General features: G+C 29.5%; 1 pseudogene across 1 annotated transcript in view; it reads right to left on the minus strand.

Moving 5' to 3' along the window:
- The window catches only part of LOC145189972 (nitric oxide synthase 1-like), a 38535-nt pseudogene extending 33602 nt beyond the window's left edge, over positions 1–4933 (minus strand). Inside the window, exons 1-5 of the transcript XR_016453365.1 lie at positions 4835–4933; positions 4554–4687; positions 4255–4417; positions 2457–2548; positions 385–559 (exon numbers count right to left, since the gene is read on the minus strand). The product of XR_016453365.1 is annotated as a nitric oxide synthase 1-like (transcript). The remainder of the gene's footprint in view (positions 1–384; positions 560–2456; positions 2549–4254; positions 4418–4553; positions 4688–4834) is intronic.
- Between the last annotated feature and the right edge of the window lie 11399 nt (positions 4934–16332).

The following is a 16332-nucleotide window of genomic DNA, read 5'->3' on the forward strand; positions in this document are numbered from 1 at the left end:
AACTTTTGAGTAATGAAGGTCTTCTATTTTTTTAAAAATGAGTAAAGAAAAAAATGACATTTTGATCAAAGTTTTATTCAAACTATTTTTGTTCACAAAACAATTTTAAACAAAAATAATATGTCAATTAGTATTGATTAGACCTAATATTATTTTATTAATTCATGTTAACTATTGAATTACTGTAATCTCAAAGTGTTTTGTTAAATTTTAGTGATTTTTAAAACTTTTGAGTAATGAAGGTCTTCTATTTTTTTAAAAATGAGTAAAGAAAAAAATGACATTTTGATCAAAGTTTTATTCAAACTATTTTTGTTCACAAAACAATTTTAAACATAAAACATCTCAACTTTGAATTTTTTTTTTATCGAACAATAAGTCAACTCTTACTTGTGTGAGCTCTACATTTGATGGGTCACCGATGACTGACCCATCAGGTTGTAAATATCCTGCATATCTAATGAATTGTGAATTCCATATACAAAAATCTCCATGACCATTTTTTCTTGGAGGAAATATTGATATTGCAGATCAGGGAATAAAAAATATTTACAAAACTCTTTAATGTCATACAGCGTTTTTTAACTTTTTTACTTTTCAAGATTCATTGAAACAATAACATGTTGAAAAATTTTCTAACAAATTATTAGATTTATATTTAGCTTAATTTGAATGACTTGTATTTATTCAGACATAAAAAAATAAGATAAAAAATCTCAGAATAGTTTTGAGATTGTACGGAAGACATTTTTAAGAAGAGAAACTTTAATAACTGAAGCTTTTAACAAGTGCTTCCTCAAAAATGGAACTCCACAAAATGCAATCTTTAAATAAAAACATGTCTTAATAAAATTGGAAAAAATTTTATTACAAAAAAAAGATGTATTAATCAAAAGTAATTGTGGTTCATTAATGTAGAATTAAGGCCAGGCATACAAGTAACAAAACTTTAGTTATTCATAATAATATAAAAACTAGAATTACTTATTTTATCTTTCAAAGAGATAAAGAAGATTGAATGCAATTCATTTTAAATAGATTAATAATTTCATCATAGGTTAGTCCAGCAAAATAAACTCAATTCAATTTTTTTTTTTAAAAAAAAACATGCTTGTTTTTTTAATGTTTTATTGTAGTTCCATTTTTAAGGGGACATACTTAATGTGTCAAATTTATTACTGTGGATAATAGAAATGTATTTTAAAAAATCTTTCTGGTCTTTTAGAATCCATTTTATAAAAAATGAACAGAAAATAGTACTAAGTATTATTGTTGTTTTCTCGCAGCGAACACAACGTTTCAGCTCTACATTTTCTCTTCTCCTTAAAATTCCCTTTACAAAAAGTTTTCCTTCAATTTATACTATACAAAGAACCTCAAATATGCTCATAAAATAAACCGCTTAAACTATATTTACAACATATCAAATAAACTACGTCAATCAAATCCGCCGTAAATAGTTTCTTCACGCAATTCAATTACACTCCTCCTTGATCCTTCGGGATCACATTTAATTCAAAGCAACTCTTGCTTTGCGGAACATCACAACAATTGTTTCTTTTGCGGATCCAAATCTCAAATACCGCTTCTGGCAATCCAACTACAACGCCAGTCGCACCCTCTCGTCAGGCTACTCTGCCAAACACGAGAAACGTTTTAGATCAGCAAAAGAGACATCCATTTGTTCCTCATCTCTCATCTTCTGCTTCGTACACAACTCATGCCACGTAGGCATCCAAAGGAAAAACTCGATAAATAGACATCTTCAATTCTCTTCACATCCTTCTTATCTGCTACTCACAAACAATCGAAGACTAAGTATTACTTCGCAACAAAACTGGAAAGAGCACTGTCAACTCAACGCGTTGCTTCTCTGCAACAACTTTTGTTCACTGCGACTAAATTGCGGGATCGGATATACCATCGTATTTTTCAAAGATGTTCTAATTATTCGAAGATGGCTCCATCATGTGCCCGGTTAGCTTGTTGTTTTCTCGCAGCGAACACAACGTTTCAGCTCTACATTTTCTCTTCTCCTTAAAATTCCCTTTACAAAAAGTTTTCCTTCAATTTATACTATACAAAGAACCTCAAATATGCTCATAAAATAAACCGCTTAAACTATATTTACAACATATCAAATAAACTACGTCAATCAAATCCGCCGTAAATAGTTTCTTCACGCAATTCAATTACAATTATTTAACACATAAAAATAAAACAAGATAAAGATAAAGAATTTTTAAAAGAATTAAGTTTAAATTAAATTTTAAAATTATTATATTTATCAATTTTACACATAAAAGTGATGCTTAAAAAAAGACAAAGAACTTTTTAAAGTAAACAATTTTAACTGATATTTAAAAAATATTTCTAGCTTACTTCTATTTCTTTTGTGGAATCATTATTTTTAATTAATGTTTAATCATAATTAATTACTACTAATAAAAAGTTACCTTATTTTTCCTTTATTAGTTGCAAATCGAATGTGTTGCAGACAACATTCAAAAACCTGATATGCATTAGTTACATGAGGACAATCAAACACCTGAGAAAAGAGTTTTTTTTATAAAAGTTTTTACAAAATTTTATTATTTTCCCTGCAACTTGTTAGACATACTAAAATTTATATTTCAAAATAACAATTACTAAGCATTAGACTTTCTTTTCCAAATTTCTTTAATCTGGACTGTATAATGTAAAGCTGATCAACTGTGGTTATAAAAGGTTGAGTTACAAATAGTCTAAAGCATTTTGAGCAGCCATTTTGAGCATCAAAAGGTGGTGAAATCAGTTGTTGTTTTCAATCACTTTTTATCCTTTTTTAGGGACAACTTAACATGGCAAATCAGGCGGTGATATTGTGTTGGTGACATTCAAGCTATTTCCAAGTTTACTGTAGACAAGAGAAACCATTAAGAAATAAATGATAAAATCATCAAAATACAATCAAAGGATTGAACTACTTCATGCACAAGAATTGATAAATGCGGTTAAAAATAAGTGACAGTTTGTTGTAAGTGCAAAACTTTTCATGAACACGAGGCTTGAAAAAATTCTTTTTTTCTCAAAAAAAATTTTGAGTTCACCCCCTTTTGGATTTAATCACTCTATATATTAAGTGCTACAACATTAAATTTTTTTTTGTTCGTTTTGTTTGTTTCTTTTACTTTTTTCTAAATCTTGATCAAAGAAATTCTGATTTCATAACAATCATTTACATTTTTCAACCCGTAAGCTTTATTTTAACCATAAGCTTTATTTCCTTTAAATGCAGTAATCATTTTCATTATTATTTGATTTCAAATACATTATATTTTTAACATTACCTATTATTGGATATGTGGTATTATGAAATCTAGTAAAAGAAATCCCTACTCAATTATAAATTACATTTTGTGCTAGACACAATATGTAGTTAAACAGAAGCTTATCACTTGATAGATTTCTTGTTTCCATATATCTATTAATGTTTGCATACTGTTCATTTTGTCGTTTTCAATTCAAACTGATTTCTTTCTACATAATTACTAATAACTTTTCTTTCTACATAATACCATTGATTTCTTTATAAAACTGATTTCTTTCTACATAATACCACTACTGCTGTTTTACATAGTTACATTGTTTTTTTAATGAAATTTTGCCTCTGAGAGCTTTCTGAGAGTTAATTTTGTGTATAATCACACCTAAGAGAGTTTCCTTTGGTAGTAAAAAGGTATATAAGTCAATATAAAAAGATGTAACCAATACATAAAAGTAAATATATCTTTCTTTCATGTAAATTATAACATCATAGGTTATTCAGTTGTTAAAATACCAAGGCAAAAAACTAATTGCAATATTGTTCAGAGGTATGCAATACAATAATAGAAATTAAAAATATATATACATGTTACATGCATTTATCTAAAAAATATATACAATGTGCATATGCATACAATGTGCATATGCATACAATGTGCATATGCATATGTTGTTAGGCAATTGTTACAGATTAAGATCATATTGCATTCCTGTTTTATCAAAGCAAAAACTTATTAAGTTTAGAAAAAAAACTTTTCTTATTGGAATTCTACTTGTTATAGATGGTCATAAAAATGGAAATTTCAAGAAATTCTAAAAGCCTGTTTCTCAACAGGTGCTAACTCTCAGATTATAACAAGCATTTTTTGTATCATGCACAGCAAGACTTTTTGAGGTATGGTTCAATAAAAACTAAACACTTTATTTTCTTACTAAACATTCTCAAACCTGAATTTTTTTCCACTGAATTCTTCCAATGCAACGTGAAGCATTTCTCCATGCTAAGCGAGCACCAAAAGTAAGTTCTTTTTCAGTCAGCTCATATGTTCCATTTTCATCAATTTCTTTTACAACATTTGCAATTCTTTTTGCATATTGAGCTGTATTTAAGCTTTAAAATAAATTGATACAAATATTACTAAAATATAATGCATAAAGTTTATCATAGGGAAAATATTGTACAGAAGTATGTGTGAAACAAAGCTTGTATAATGTAGTACCTAAACAGCAAAATTGAATTTTATTACCTATCTTGATAATACTCCTTTAGAAATTTAAGTGCATCAACTTTAAGATTTGATAAGGAACTTATTTCTTCAATATTTTGATGCTCAGGCTCTATTAATGAGCCAACACATCGACTTCTATTGCAATATGATTGCTAAAAAAAAAATCTATTTTACTCATGGAATGGTACCGTGGTGAATGCACAGTGAAAAACTTCATTTGCTAACAAATATAGGCTATTCTTTACATCAGCTAATGTGAATGATTTATACTTTTTTAAGAACTAGTATGCTGTTTCAACATTCCATAGGTTATGCTGAAGTAGCATACTAGTTTGTTTTATTTTACACTTTCCCTGATAAACTTCGATATTTAACATTATAACTCCATCACATAGCATGTTCTATTACATTGCAATTTCGTTAACAAAGAAAAGTATAAAGTATTTGAGTTTGTGAATTCACATTACTTTTAAAACAAACTATTAGTTTTAAACATTGTTTATTTGGAACTAGTTCCCCAATAAAACTCCTGTGTAAGATGTATTGGCAATTTTTAAGTGCTATCATAACCTGATTGGAAATTTTCGCACTGTTGTTTTAATCTTTTCGAATGTTCGAAAAACCAAGTGTACCGATTTAACGGGAAAGCATAGTCATAAAATACATAGTCTGGCCAGTTGAAGAGCGCTTTTGTTTATCTTATTGTTAGCGTTTTTTTAGAACCCAGTCTACTAACTAGTGCACACTGTTTGTAAACAGACTCGTTTAAGAATAATATTTACAAAAAGGTTGTTGATTTATCCTTGGTTTTTGCAAATGCCTGGTGCTAATTGTTCCATTTTCGGTTGTGGTACTTCTCGAAGAAATAAAGGTGTTTCACTTTTTAAGATACCATCCACCGATGATGATTTCAACAAAGAATGGAGAAAAAAACTTATACACATTATAACTAAAGATAGAGTAATTGACGAAAGCCTAAAGACCCAAATAAAAAAAAAAATATTGTTTATTTGCGAAAAGCATTACGAGGCTAACATGTTAATTGTCAATCCAAATAAAACTACTCTCAAGCCTGGTTCACTACCTACATTAAATCTTCCAGTTAAAAGCTTTTGATTGCAATGCCCTTCTTCATGTTTGCTTATTCCCAAAGCACGAGGATCAGCTTCTTCTATATCCCTAAAGAGATCAGCTTTTCCTTCTATATCAGATAAAGCAGTTAATAGTAAGTCATATAAGTCTTTTAAGGAATTGGTTAAACGTATTAGCTTTCAAAAACTTGACTGGGATATAAATGCTAGTGAAACTTTTTTAAAATTGAGTAAGATGGATGATGTTCACATTGTCCCGAAGTACGAAATTTACATAGATGATAGTCTCTCATTTACTATTCGTATATTTTTATGGCTTCTACCAGATAATCATGAAATATACTTGCATTTAAAAAGATCAATGTTTAATACAACTATTTCTAACCTTATTTCAATTTTGTTATCATATATGATATGCCCTGGTATTAAAAATAAATCAGCTAGTTCTTATGGATATCTTCTTCATGTTATACCTAAAAAGTTTGAATTGTTTAATAGTTATTCTTTACCTTTAAATCAAACAGAATATATCCGATCTCTTTCATGTGAAGTTATTATTACTAAGGATGAAATTTGTAAAGCATGCCAATGTCTTCAGTCTCAAGAAAAAATATCTTTTAAAAAAAATAGTGATAAATTACTTATTCCAGCTAAACTTAGAGCTCCAATTTCTAAAACTGCACCAGAACGTGTAAAATTAACCCTACAAAATTATCGTTTAGAAAATAAATTGCTAAAAGAGAACATAAAAGAAATGCAAAAGGAATTAAGTAAATCCTCTCATCTTGTCAGTGATGACCTACACAAAGACTTGGTTTCAATCATATCAAAAACTTATAGGACAGTCACTCCATTTATGAAGCTATTTTGGGATGAGCAGCAAAAATACTTAAATACTTCAAAACAGGGAATTCGTTATCACCCAATGATTATTCGCTATTGTTTAGGTCTTGTTGCTAAGTCTCCTGCAGCTTATGAGGAAATTCGTTTTAATGAAAAAACAGATTCTGGATTTGTAATTTTACCAAGTCAAAGGCGTTTAAGAGACTACAAAAACTATATCCGACCACAAAGAGGATTTAACCATGAAATTGTCAATGAATTAAGTTTAAAGGTAAAGGATTTTTCTGAGCAAGAACGGTTTATCACTCTTTTATTTGATGAAATGAAAATTCAGGAAAATTTGGTTTGGGATAAGTATTCTGGTGATCTTATTGGATTTGTTGATCTTGGTGACACTAATATTAACTATGCAACTCTTAACAAAGTTGATGAGATTGCAACACATATCCTTGTTTTTCTTGTGAGAGGTATTGTAAACCCTTTTAAATATAGTTTTGCAAACTTTGCTACTACAAACCTCCAAGCTATTCAATTATTCCCCTTATTTTGGAAGGCTATTAGTATTTTAGAGCTCTCATGCAATCTTAAAGTAATTGCTACAACAAGTGATGGTGCGTCATGCAATCGCAAATTTTTTAGCATGCATTTTCATATGACAGAACAACAAGATATTAACACAAAAGTTAAATTTACCTATCGCATCAAAAATAAATTTGCTGATGATGATCGTTATATATATTTTGTAGCTGATCCTCCACATTTGATAAAGACTGCTCGAAATTGCCTTTTTCATTCTGCATCAGGTAAAGGTAGATATATGTGGAATACTGATAATCACATTTTGTGGAACCACATATCTGAGTTATTTTATGAAGATCTAAACTGTGGCCTTCACACTTGCCCAAATCTCTCCTTAGAACACATTAGGTTAAGCCCATTTTCCAAAATGAATGTAAGATTAGCAGCTCAAGTACTTAGTTCATCTGTTAGCACTGCTTTAAAGGCATTTGGTCCTCCTGAAGCCTCTAGAACTGCTGAATATTGTCAGATGTTAAATGATTTTTTTGATTGTGTAAATGTGAAAAATATTATAGATTGCACTAGAAATCAAAATCGATTTTCCAAGCCATTTTATTTGATGAATGATGAAAGGCTAATATGGTTGACTGAAGTCTTTTTAAAATATTTTGAAGATTGGAAATTGTCTATAGATCAAAGACCTGGAAATTTCACCAAGGCTGATCGGGGGAATATGTTTTTATCTTGGCAAACATATGAAGGGATCAATATTACTGTTCACTCAGTTATTGATTTAATTAAATACCTTTTAAATATGGGTGTCCAATATGTTTTAACTGAACGGCTTTGTCAAGATTCATTAGAAAATTATTTTGGCCAACAACGAGCAATTGGAAGAAGAAAGGATAATCCATCTTTACATGATATTGGCTATAATGATAATACCATAAGAAACCAATGTACTTTCAAACCAATTATAGGAACTAATAGTCTTTATAATAATCCTGAACCAAAGACCTTTACCAAAGAGAAATTACCACGCCGAATTTGGAATAAAAAATGAACTCATTAAAAGAAGGAAAGTAAAAACGGCTATTTTCATAGCCACAAACCTTATAAAAGCATTATTTGTATAAAAGAATTGTGTGTCTGTCTATTTATATATATATATATATATATATATATATATATATATATATATATATATATATATATATATATATATATATATTACACATCTGTCCTTAGTATTTGGAGGCTGAAAAATGACCTCTTAAGTTGAAGTGCTACAAAGAAAGAAGAGGCTGAAATAAAATTCTTAACATTATTTATTTCAAAATAATTTTAATAAAATAGTAAAAACAAATATTAAACTAGTTTTAATTATATAACATTTGGTACTTAAAATAAAAACTTACTTAATTTCATTTGGTTTTCACTTTATTAATCATTGGATCTCTCCATCATGCTGCAATATAGTTCCTATGCAAGAATATGTTTTTAAAGACATTTGTGGCTATGAAAATAACCTTTTCTAATGTCAGTAGAGTTCAAAGTTCCTTTCTTGATTTCTTTTCTTAATGAATTTGTTCTTTTGTTCTTAGACTTGATTTTATGCAAGTTTACAAGGTCCTTTGAATAGGAAAATGAGCGAACACGAATATAAAGAGTTAAAAGATGGTCTAGAAGATTGAGAGACATTTCTTTAGATACTTTGGTAGAAGAAACATTGCAAATTTTTGAGAAGTGAGATAAAACCCCAACATCTTGAAGTAACTCTGCAGTCATCTTGCTGCAGTCAATATTTTTACTTAAAATTTTTGTTGATTTTCTGAATGCTATTTCTGCTATTTTAAATAGTGACAAAGCATCAGAAGATATAGACCAAAGACCACCTCTATTTTTTAAACTAGTAAATTTTTTACTAGTATCATGATTATACTCATCAAAAGAATTAGAATCATTTTCTACAATTTTTCCAGCCAACAGAATTGAGAGTGTTTCTTGACAAAATCTGGTTTGCCAACTTTTTGAATAACGTATCCTTCGATAAAAAGTACTAAATACATACCCACCCAAATATTCAATTAAATTTTTTTCTTTATCTGTAAACTTAATTTCATCATCAATAACTAAAACTGAGGTGGCATTTTTAGACTTAATCAAGTGAGCCAAAACGTGATTTGCAAGGTCATATCCTACAAGAGTTGAGGTTTTATCTGTGAGATTTTTCAAAAAACCTTTCTGACCAGCAACTTTGTAAAATTGTGGATAAAAAACTTCCGCATCACCATTAAAATTGTCAATGACTTCCTTTATTAAATCAAATGAATGCTTTGCATCATCTTCAGAGAAACTGTACCTTGAAAGCTCATCTCTGATATATGGAGGGTAGCAAAGATCGTTTTGCACGAATTTAATACTTTTTTTAATGAAAGTTATGAACTCGTCTGCAGTACACGCACGGTTAATATCAGTTGTTGCATTTGTTTGCAGTGTTGAAGAGTCAATCTTGGAGTGATGTGTTGTTATGTGGCGTTTGAGTCCTTTATCTGATTTGCATTTTTTCACACACTGCTGGCAGTTAAAGTTGTTTGAAACGCTTCCATTCTCAATTTCTGTAAGAAAAGCATCGACATCATTAAGAAACTCACTTTTTTCAAAAAAAACGTCTGATTCTAGATCAAATATAAGAGAATCAATGGACTGTTCCTCTCCAAAGTTTGCCATTTTTTAGATTTTTGTGCACTAGTTAGTAGACTGGGCACGATAAATTTACTGTTTTCAACATAAATTCAAAATTTTAACTTCTATTGTTTGAAAACAATAGAATCTTGCGAAAACGGCTTAACTGGCCAGACTATCTGTTATTATGACTATGTTATTGACTATCTGTTATTATGACTATCTGTTATTATGACTATGGGGAAAGTCAGGAGATCTTCGCATCCAAAAATATGTAAACAGATTGCTTTAACTTTTTAAGATAGCATTGCGGAACTCGATCTCTTTAAGGATGAAATCGTTATTTTAGAGTTTAAAAACTACCAATAATGTTATAATAAATGTTTCCAAGTAGAATGTTAACATCAACAGGTTATCAAAAAGGTGAAAGGAATTTATATAGACTACCTAAAACTAACTAACAAACATCGCAGATCTATTACATGTGCGTATTGTTTGGATTTGTCTTCTCAAACAAAGAGTAAAATCCAGAAAATAATACCGAACAAAAACTTGTTCTACAAGTATTTTAATTACGGACACTTGTGCCCAGGGTGCGGTTCTAGAGCATATGGAGAATGGAATTAAGTATACATTTGAACAACAGAGCAGTGCTTTACAGTACCAATTGAACATTTAAGGGAAGTCTTTTTTTTTTTTAATATTTTCCCAATAACCTTTTAACAAAACATCCAATTATCGTCAAGTTACAGCATTGTGTCTACTAATTTGGCGAGTGCATAGTGGATCTTTTTACCATTCTTTTTATCGTTTTAAGTCATTTATTCGGATTTGTTGGTCATCGATTAGTTAATTACATGTAAAATTGATCCCATAGGTTCTCCATTCGGTTGAGATCCGGACTTTGGGATGGTCAAACGAGATTTTTCTTGTGATCAAAAAATGTTTTGATGAAACCTACTGTTTTGGATCTGAAAAGTGCATCCTCGTTTCATCTTGTCTTTTTCATGTTTTAGCATTACCTTCTCAAAATATCCTCGCTCCATATTTATCCATAATTCCAAAAACAATGAATAATCCCATTGCATCTCGACTAAAGCATTCCCGCACCATTACATAAACACCATCAGGCTTAACAGTTGATTAAATCTTTCACTTGGCAGATAATCTTGTATTTATAATGCAGAACTATTTCGCTCTTGAAAATTACATTAAAAAATGGCACATCGAACAAGAAAATGAAAGTGATATAGAACATGAATCAGACTTATGTTTGCCAATATTAAAAGAAGAAAAGCCTAAAATACCAACGAAAATACGGTGAAGGTAAAAGCAACGAATGGACGATAGCCAAAGTATTGTAGATTATTAAAAAACAATAACTAAATCTCTAAAAAGCAATTGTACTTGTATTTTGTTAATAAAAAATTAAATAAGTCACATTTTAATTTTTTGTTTTTTTGTTTTATTGAGAGTCTCGATTCGAGACCATGTGATACTATACGATTCTTTTTATTATCGGTATCGTTTGGTATCGAAGCGATACTGATAGTATCGACATTGGAACATAAGTGATACCACACAATACGAGACCTTCCTTCTCGGTATCGAGTGGTATCGAACCGATACTGTTAGTATCGACATAGTATATAAGCGATACCACGCGATACGATACCGATTATCTAGTGTCTAATAAACAGCTGCTCCTGTAAAATTTGTGCCGTTATGAATCTAGATATCACCAAGTTGATAACGAAAAGATTTCAAAGCACCAATTATTTTCCCATTATTGTGCCGTTTTTATGGACAGGGCGAATGAGTAAACTACAGTCGTACAGCAGCAGGGTCATTTCCAACATCAATTTGACAAAGCAGGGTTGTTTCCAATTGCTTGATTGCCCCGTGCCTATTTATTGATATTTAACAATTTGCATAACTTTAAAATATTAGCTTATGCATAATTATTGTAATTTGAGTGCGGACTTTGATGGCATTCTGACTTTCTTTTGCTTACCCGTAAATTCACCATTTTTTTTTTTTTTTGTTTTGTTTTGTTTTTTTGTTTTTAAAAAATACTTCAAAGTTAACGTGACCGAAGTTTCGTAAAAATAAACCTGATTTATTCTGGTGTGACACAGATAATAAGTTAACTGAACACCTTTCTAAAAGCGGGTGTTATTAAAACTCGGTTTTGTTAGTGTGAATGGGGTACTTGATTTTTAGTTCTAACTAAAAGTTACATTTTATCAAATGATAAAAATCTAATAAAAATTTTTCATTTTGTAAATAACAATTTTCTGGTTTTTCAAATGCAAACTGATTTTCATTTTTTCGGCGTTAAATTATTTTTTCGTGAAAAAAATTGCTGAAATTAGTTGAGTGAAAGGGGCACACGCCCCCTCACTTCGTCCGTCCCGCACGATTTTGTAATAAAAATGGCGCATCCTAATATAGGTTTCACTATTTTTTTTATACTCCTTAATTATTTCGATAAAACTTTTTTTGGTCCGTGGTTTTTTTTATCTTTTATTTTGTTGAACTCTTTTTTTTAGAAAATTTTCTTAACAAGAAAAACAGTCAATAAAATTCCCTAAAAATAAATTTTCATCTCAACTTCAATATTTATTTTATTAGTATTATTTTATTAAATATTGTCAATATTTAATAAAAACGTTATGATTAATTAGTTCCTCATAGAATAACGGGCCTCAATTCCGTCTTTTATCAAGCGATAAGATTCATTCTGCAGCCTACTTAACTCCTTAAATAAGAAGTTTAGCAACGTGCTTTTAATCAGATACTGAAAGTCTGCTTTTTTCAAAAGCTAATAATGAACTTCGCTTTTGAAAAGGCTTTTTTGATAAATGGCCTCTTCCTTAGAAAAAAAAAAATTAATGAAAATTAAGGGTTTGTTTTCGGAAGTATGAAAAAATATATATATATATGTTTTATATAAAAATATTTATATCAAAAAAGTTCATTAAAATAAAATATTTAGGGGTGGCCCTCGAACTCTGAAGCTTCAAAAAATTTTAGTACAACATACAATAGAAGATAATACGAGTTTCCATGATAGTTGACTATTTTTGTTATTTATTTTGTTAAGCTTTTTAATGAGTATCTAACTGTATATGTTCAAGTTAGGAAATAAACACGTCTGACAATTTTTATTTTTATTATACAGTCTGAAAAACGAAACGCCCATACTCAGTGAAAATCATATTTAAATCAAATTAATTATTATATTCGCTCGGTTTATTCCAAATGAACCGAAATCGAGGAGGGTACGAGAAAAGCATTAGTAAAATAATAAACGCAAATCAGGTGCAAAAAATCCTGCCAGTTAAAATACCGTTCACGTTGTTAAAAAATACCGTTTCTGTTGTTACAAAGTTTAAGAATACACATTTCCTAAAAGTATTATCATTAGCCTGCTTTTTCAAAGAACTGGGGTTGGTTTTTCGGTTTTTATCAAATACTCAACAAATAAACAACAAACTTATGTATCAATCATTTGAAATAGATTTATGTGTTTAGACATACAAAGTGTAAGGTTGCAGAAGAAAGATTGCGATACCTCGTATACATCATGTTATTTTGTTTCAACCCTTTGAAACAAAATAACATGATGTATACGAGGTATCGCAATCTTTGCGCGCAGAAGCTTATTTTTAAAACAAGCTTTAAATAAAAAAATTTTTGTATGAAAATAAACTGGTCATTGTAAAAAACTTTGCTGTTTTAAACGCGTAAAGAGTTCTATCTTAATCAACTTCAGAGAACTCGATTTATCTTTAAAGACACAGTAGCGCACAAAAAATGCAAACAGATAAATTTTTCGAGTTTTTTTTATAATAACTTTTTGACTTTTCAGTAAAAATAAATGAAATTATTAACGTTTGTTCCTATAATGTGATTACATACTATAAATTACTCAAAAAAATGGTAACTTGTAACGGAAGGGAGAAGTTCAAATTTTATTGAAAACATAATCGTGCAAAAGTTTATAAACAAATAAAAAAAAATTCAAAAAATAGGTACTAATTCTAATTCCTTCACAATATTTCATTACAGCACATTGGTGTTTTGTTGGATGGCCTATAGACTGTAACATTGCTTAACAACAACATCGCAGTCGGCAAACAGCGTTGAAATAACGTTGAATTAATGTTAAAACCTTACGTTGAATTTACGTTTATGCAATGTTTAGAATGAAAGTTTTTTTCAACGTTGATTTATCACCGTTAAATCAACGTTCGGTTCAAACGTTAAATCAACGATCAATCGACGCAAAATACGTTATAAGAACGTTGAATTTACGTTGAAACGGTTAAAATGATATTTTTTTTAACCTTGATTTATCAACGTTAAACCAACGTTAGATCCAAACGTTAAATCAATCTTCAATTGACTCAATTAATTGTGTCTATTGGACTATCAATGTATATTAAGCGTATAAAATATACTCAGTCTACAGTTAGACAATTTTTAGCTAAGTTTAGTAAGACATATCAGTAAAGAAAAAGATAACATTTGTTTATGATATATATATTTAAATATTACATATATTTACATATATTTGAATAAATTTTACACAAGTTTCTTTTCTTTACTGTCACTTTTTCGAAATGGAGCGTATTTTAGAAAGTCAGACAATATTCAATTAATCAAAGTTTCTGTCGCTCCATCGTATTTAATAATGAAGCTGTAAAAAAATAAAAAAATAAAGTAAAAATCAAAAAAGGCAGATTTGAATAATATAATGAATTGTATGTATGCATATGTATATACATTTACCTCTAGATTTATTTGATGAACTACTGGAGGTCAGGTGCATTGACACTTCATCAAAATCTGTGATAACTGAACCTGTAAATACAGTTAGTGTTTTATAGTATAAATTATGATAACTCAGGTATTTTTATTTTCAGGTATAAAAACTGAAATTTATATAATTCCGGCATATAAACCAACGCCTACTTGGAAAATAACCAGGAAATTCTCTTTGTTTATATTTTCTTTTTCGAGGAAAATCAACATCTTCATTGTCACTTTTTTCTTCTGTGGTTGTGAACTCAAAATTTTCACAATCCTGTTTGCTTTCTGTGGAAATGAAAAAGTTATAATAGCTCTTCTTCTTAGCTCATTAATTCGAAAATAATAACTTTAAGAAAGAGATGTAACACCTGAAGAGAATTCAACTTTTATTAATGGAAACTTTTCCGATTCCGTGTCATTCTAAAAGATTATTAACCGATTTAGTGTCATACTAAAAGATTATTTCAGTTACTTTTGGCCTTTACTTATTTTACTTTAAACACCAACTCAACGCATTAATACTTTATAACTGAGTTTTTTTGTCAACGTTGAAATAACGTTTAAAAAACGTTTACTAAACAACGTTTAAATAGTAACGTTATTTTAACGTTACGATTTGGTCAATCAACGTTAAAACAACGCTTCAACCAAATATCAACGTTGAAACAACTTAAAGATGCAGGCTGGGATGGTACAGAGCCAATTAAGTTGATAAGAACATCTATGGGGAAATTTGCCCAACAATCCAAATGCACCTGGAATAAATGATTTTTATTGGTCGGTTTTTCGCCTTTCAATCGACGATCGAAATGTTCCCAAAGATGTTCTGTTGGATTTAAATCTGGGTTTTGAGAAGGTCAGTCTGAAAGAAGAATTTTTTTCATATTGAAAAAATTTTTCATAGAATTTGCACGGTGCTTTAGATTGTTGTCTTGTTGGAAAATCCAACCACGAGGCATTTTGTCTTTTCCATGTGGTAGCTAATATTTTTGATTTAATCTAAATATAATTGAATCATTGATTTGAATATATTTAGATATAATTAATGCATCAATTTACTTTCAGTCTTGATTCAATTGATCCACTTCATCGCATCGATTATATCTAAATATAATTGATGAGATGAAGTGGACCATTAGAATCACGACTGAAAGATCCCAGACCATTATTTGCTCCCACCAGGCTTGACTGTTGGCATTTGACACTTAGGAGCAAGTTTTTCATCTTTCAGACGTCTCATATACTTGATATCATTGCTACCAAACATACAAAACTTTGATTCGTTACTGAATAAGACTTTTGACCATTCTTTGGACGTCCAACACATATGATCTTTTGCGAATTTCAATTGTGCTGAACGATTATTTAATAATATTAATGGTTTCTTGGCAGGACGATGACTAAACAAATTATGCTAACGCAGGCGACATTTTGTAATATCTACGCTACTCTTAACAACATTTATTGCCCAAAATTAAAGTAATTAATTTAATTAAATTTATTAATTTAATTCGATAGCACTTTTGAGGGGATCTTGTCTTGATTTTCCGTTTTGATATTCTGTAGTTATCTTCAGCCTGCCTGAACGATGCTTTCTATATCTTTTAACTAGCATGCTAATTATTGATTTAGCCAACAGCTCAGAAATTTGTTTATAAGGAACCTTCTCTACAGCACGTATTAAATTTTTATTTTCCCATTACTTTGATTTTCCCATTATTTTTAAATTCAAGTTAAATTAAGTATTATATCCAATAAGTTAATTTTAACATAAATACATTTTTCTTAATGAAATTTTAATTTTCTTAATGGGGCATGGAATTGTTTATAAACTTTTGCAC

The sequence above is a fragment of the Hydra viridissima genome, unplaced genomic scaffold (assembly GCF_058129835.1).
Source record: "Hydra viridissima isolate aposymbiotic clone 2 unplaced genomic scaffold, HvirCarnegie_v1 scaffold_6, whole genome shotgun sequence".
Taxonomy (NCBI): domain Eukaryota; kingdom Metazoa; phylum Cnidaria; class Hydrozoa; order Anthoathecata; family Hydridae; genus Hydra; species Hydra viridissima.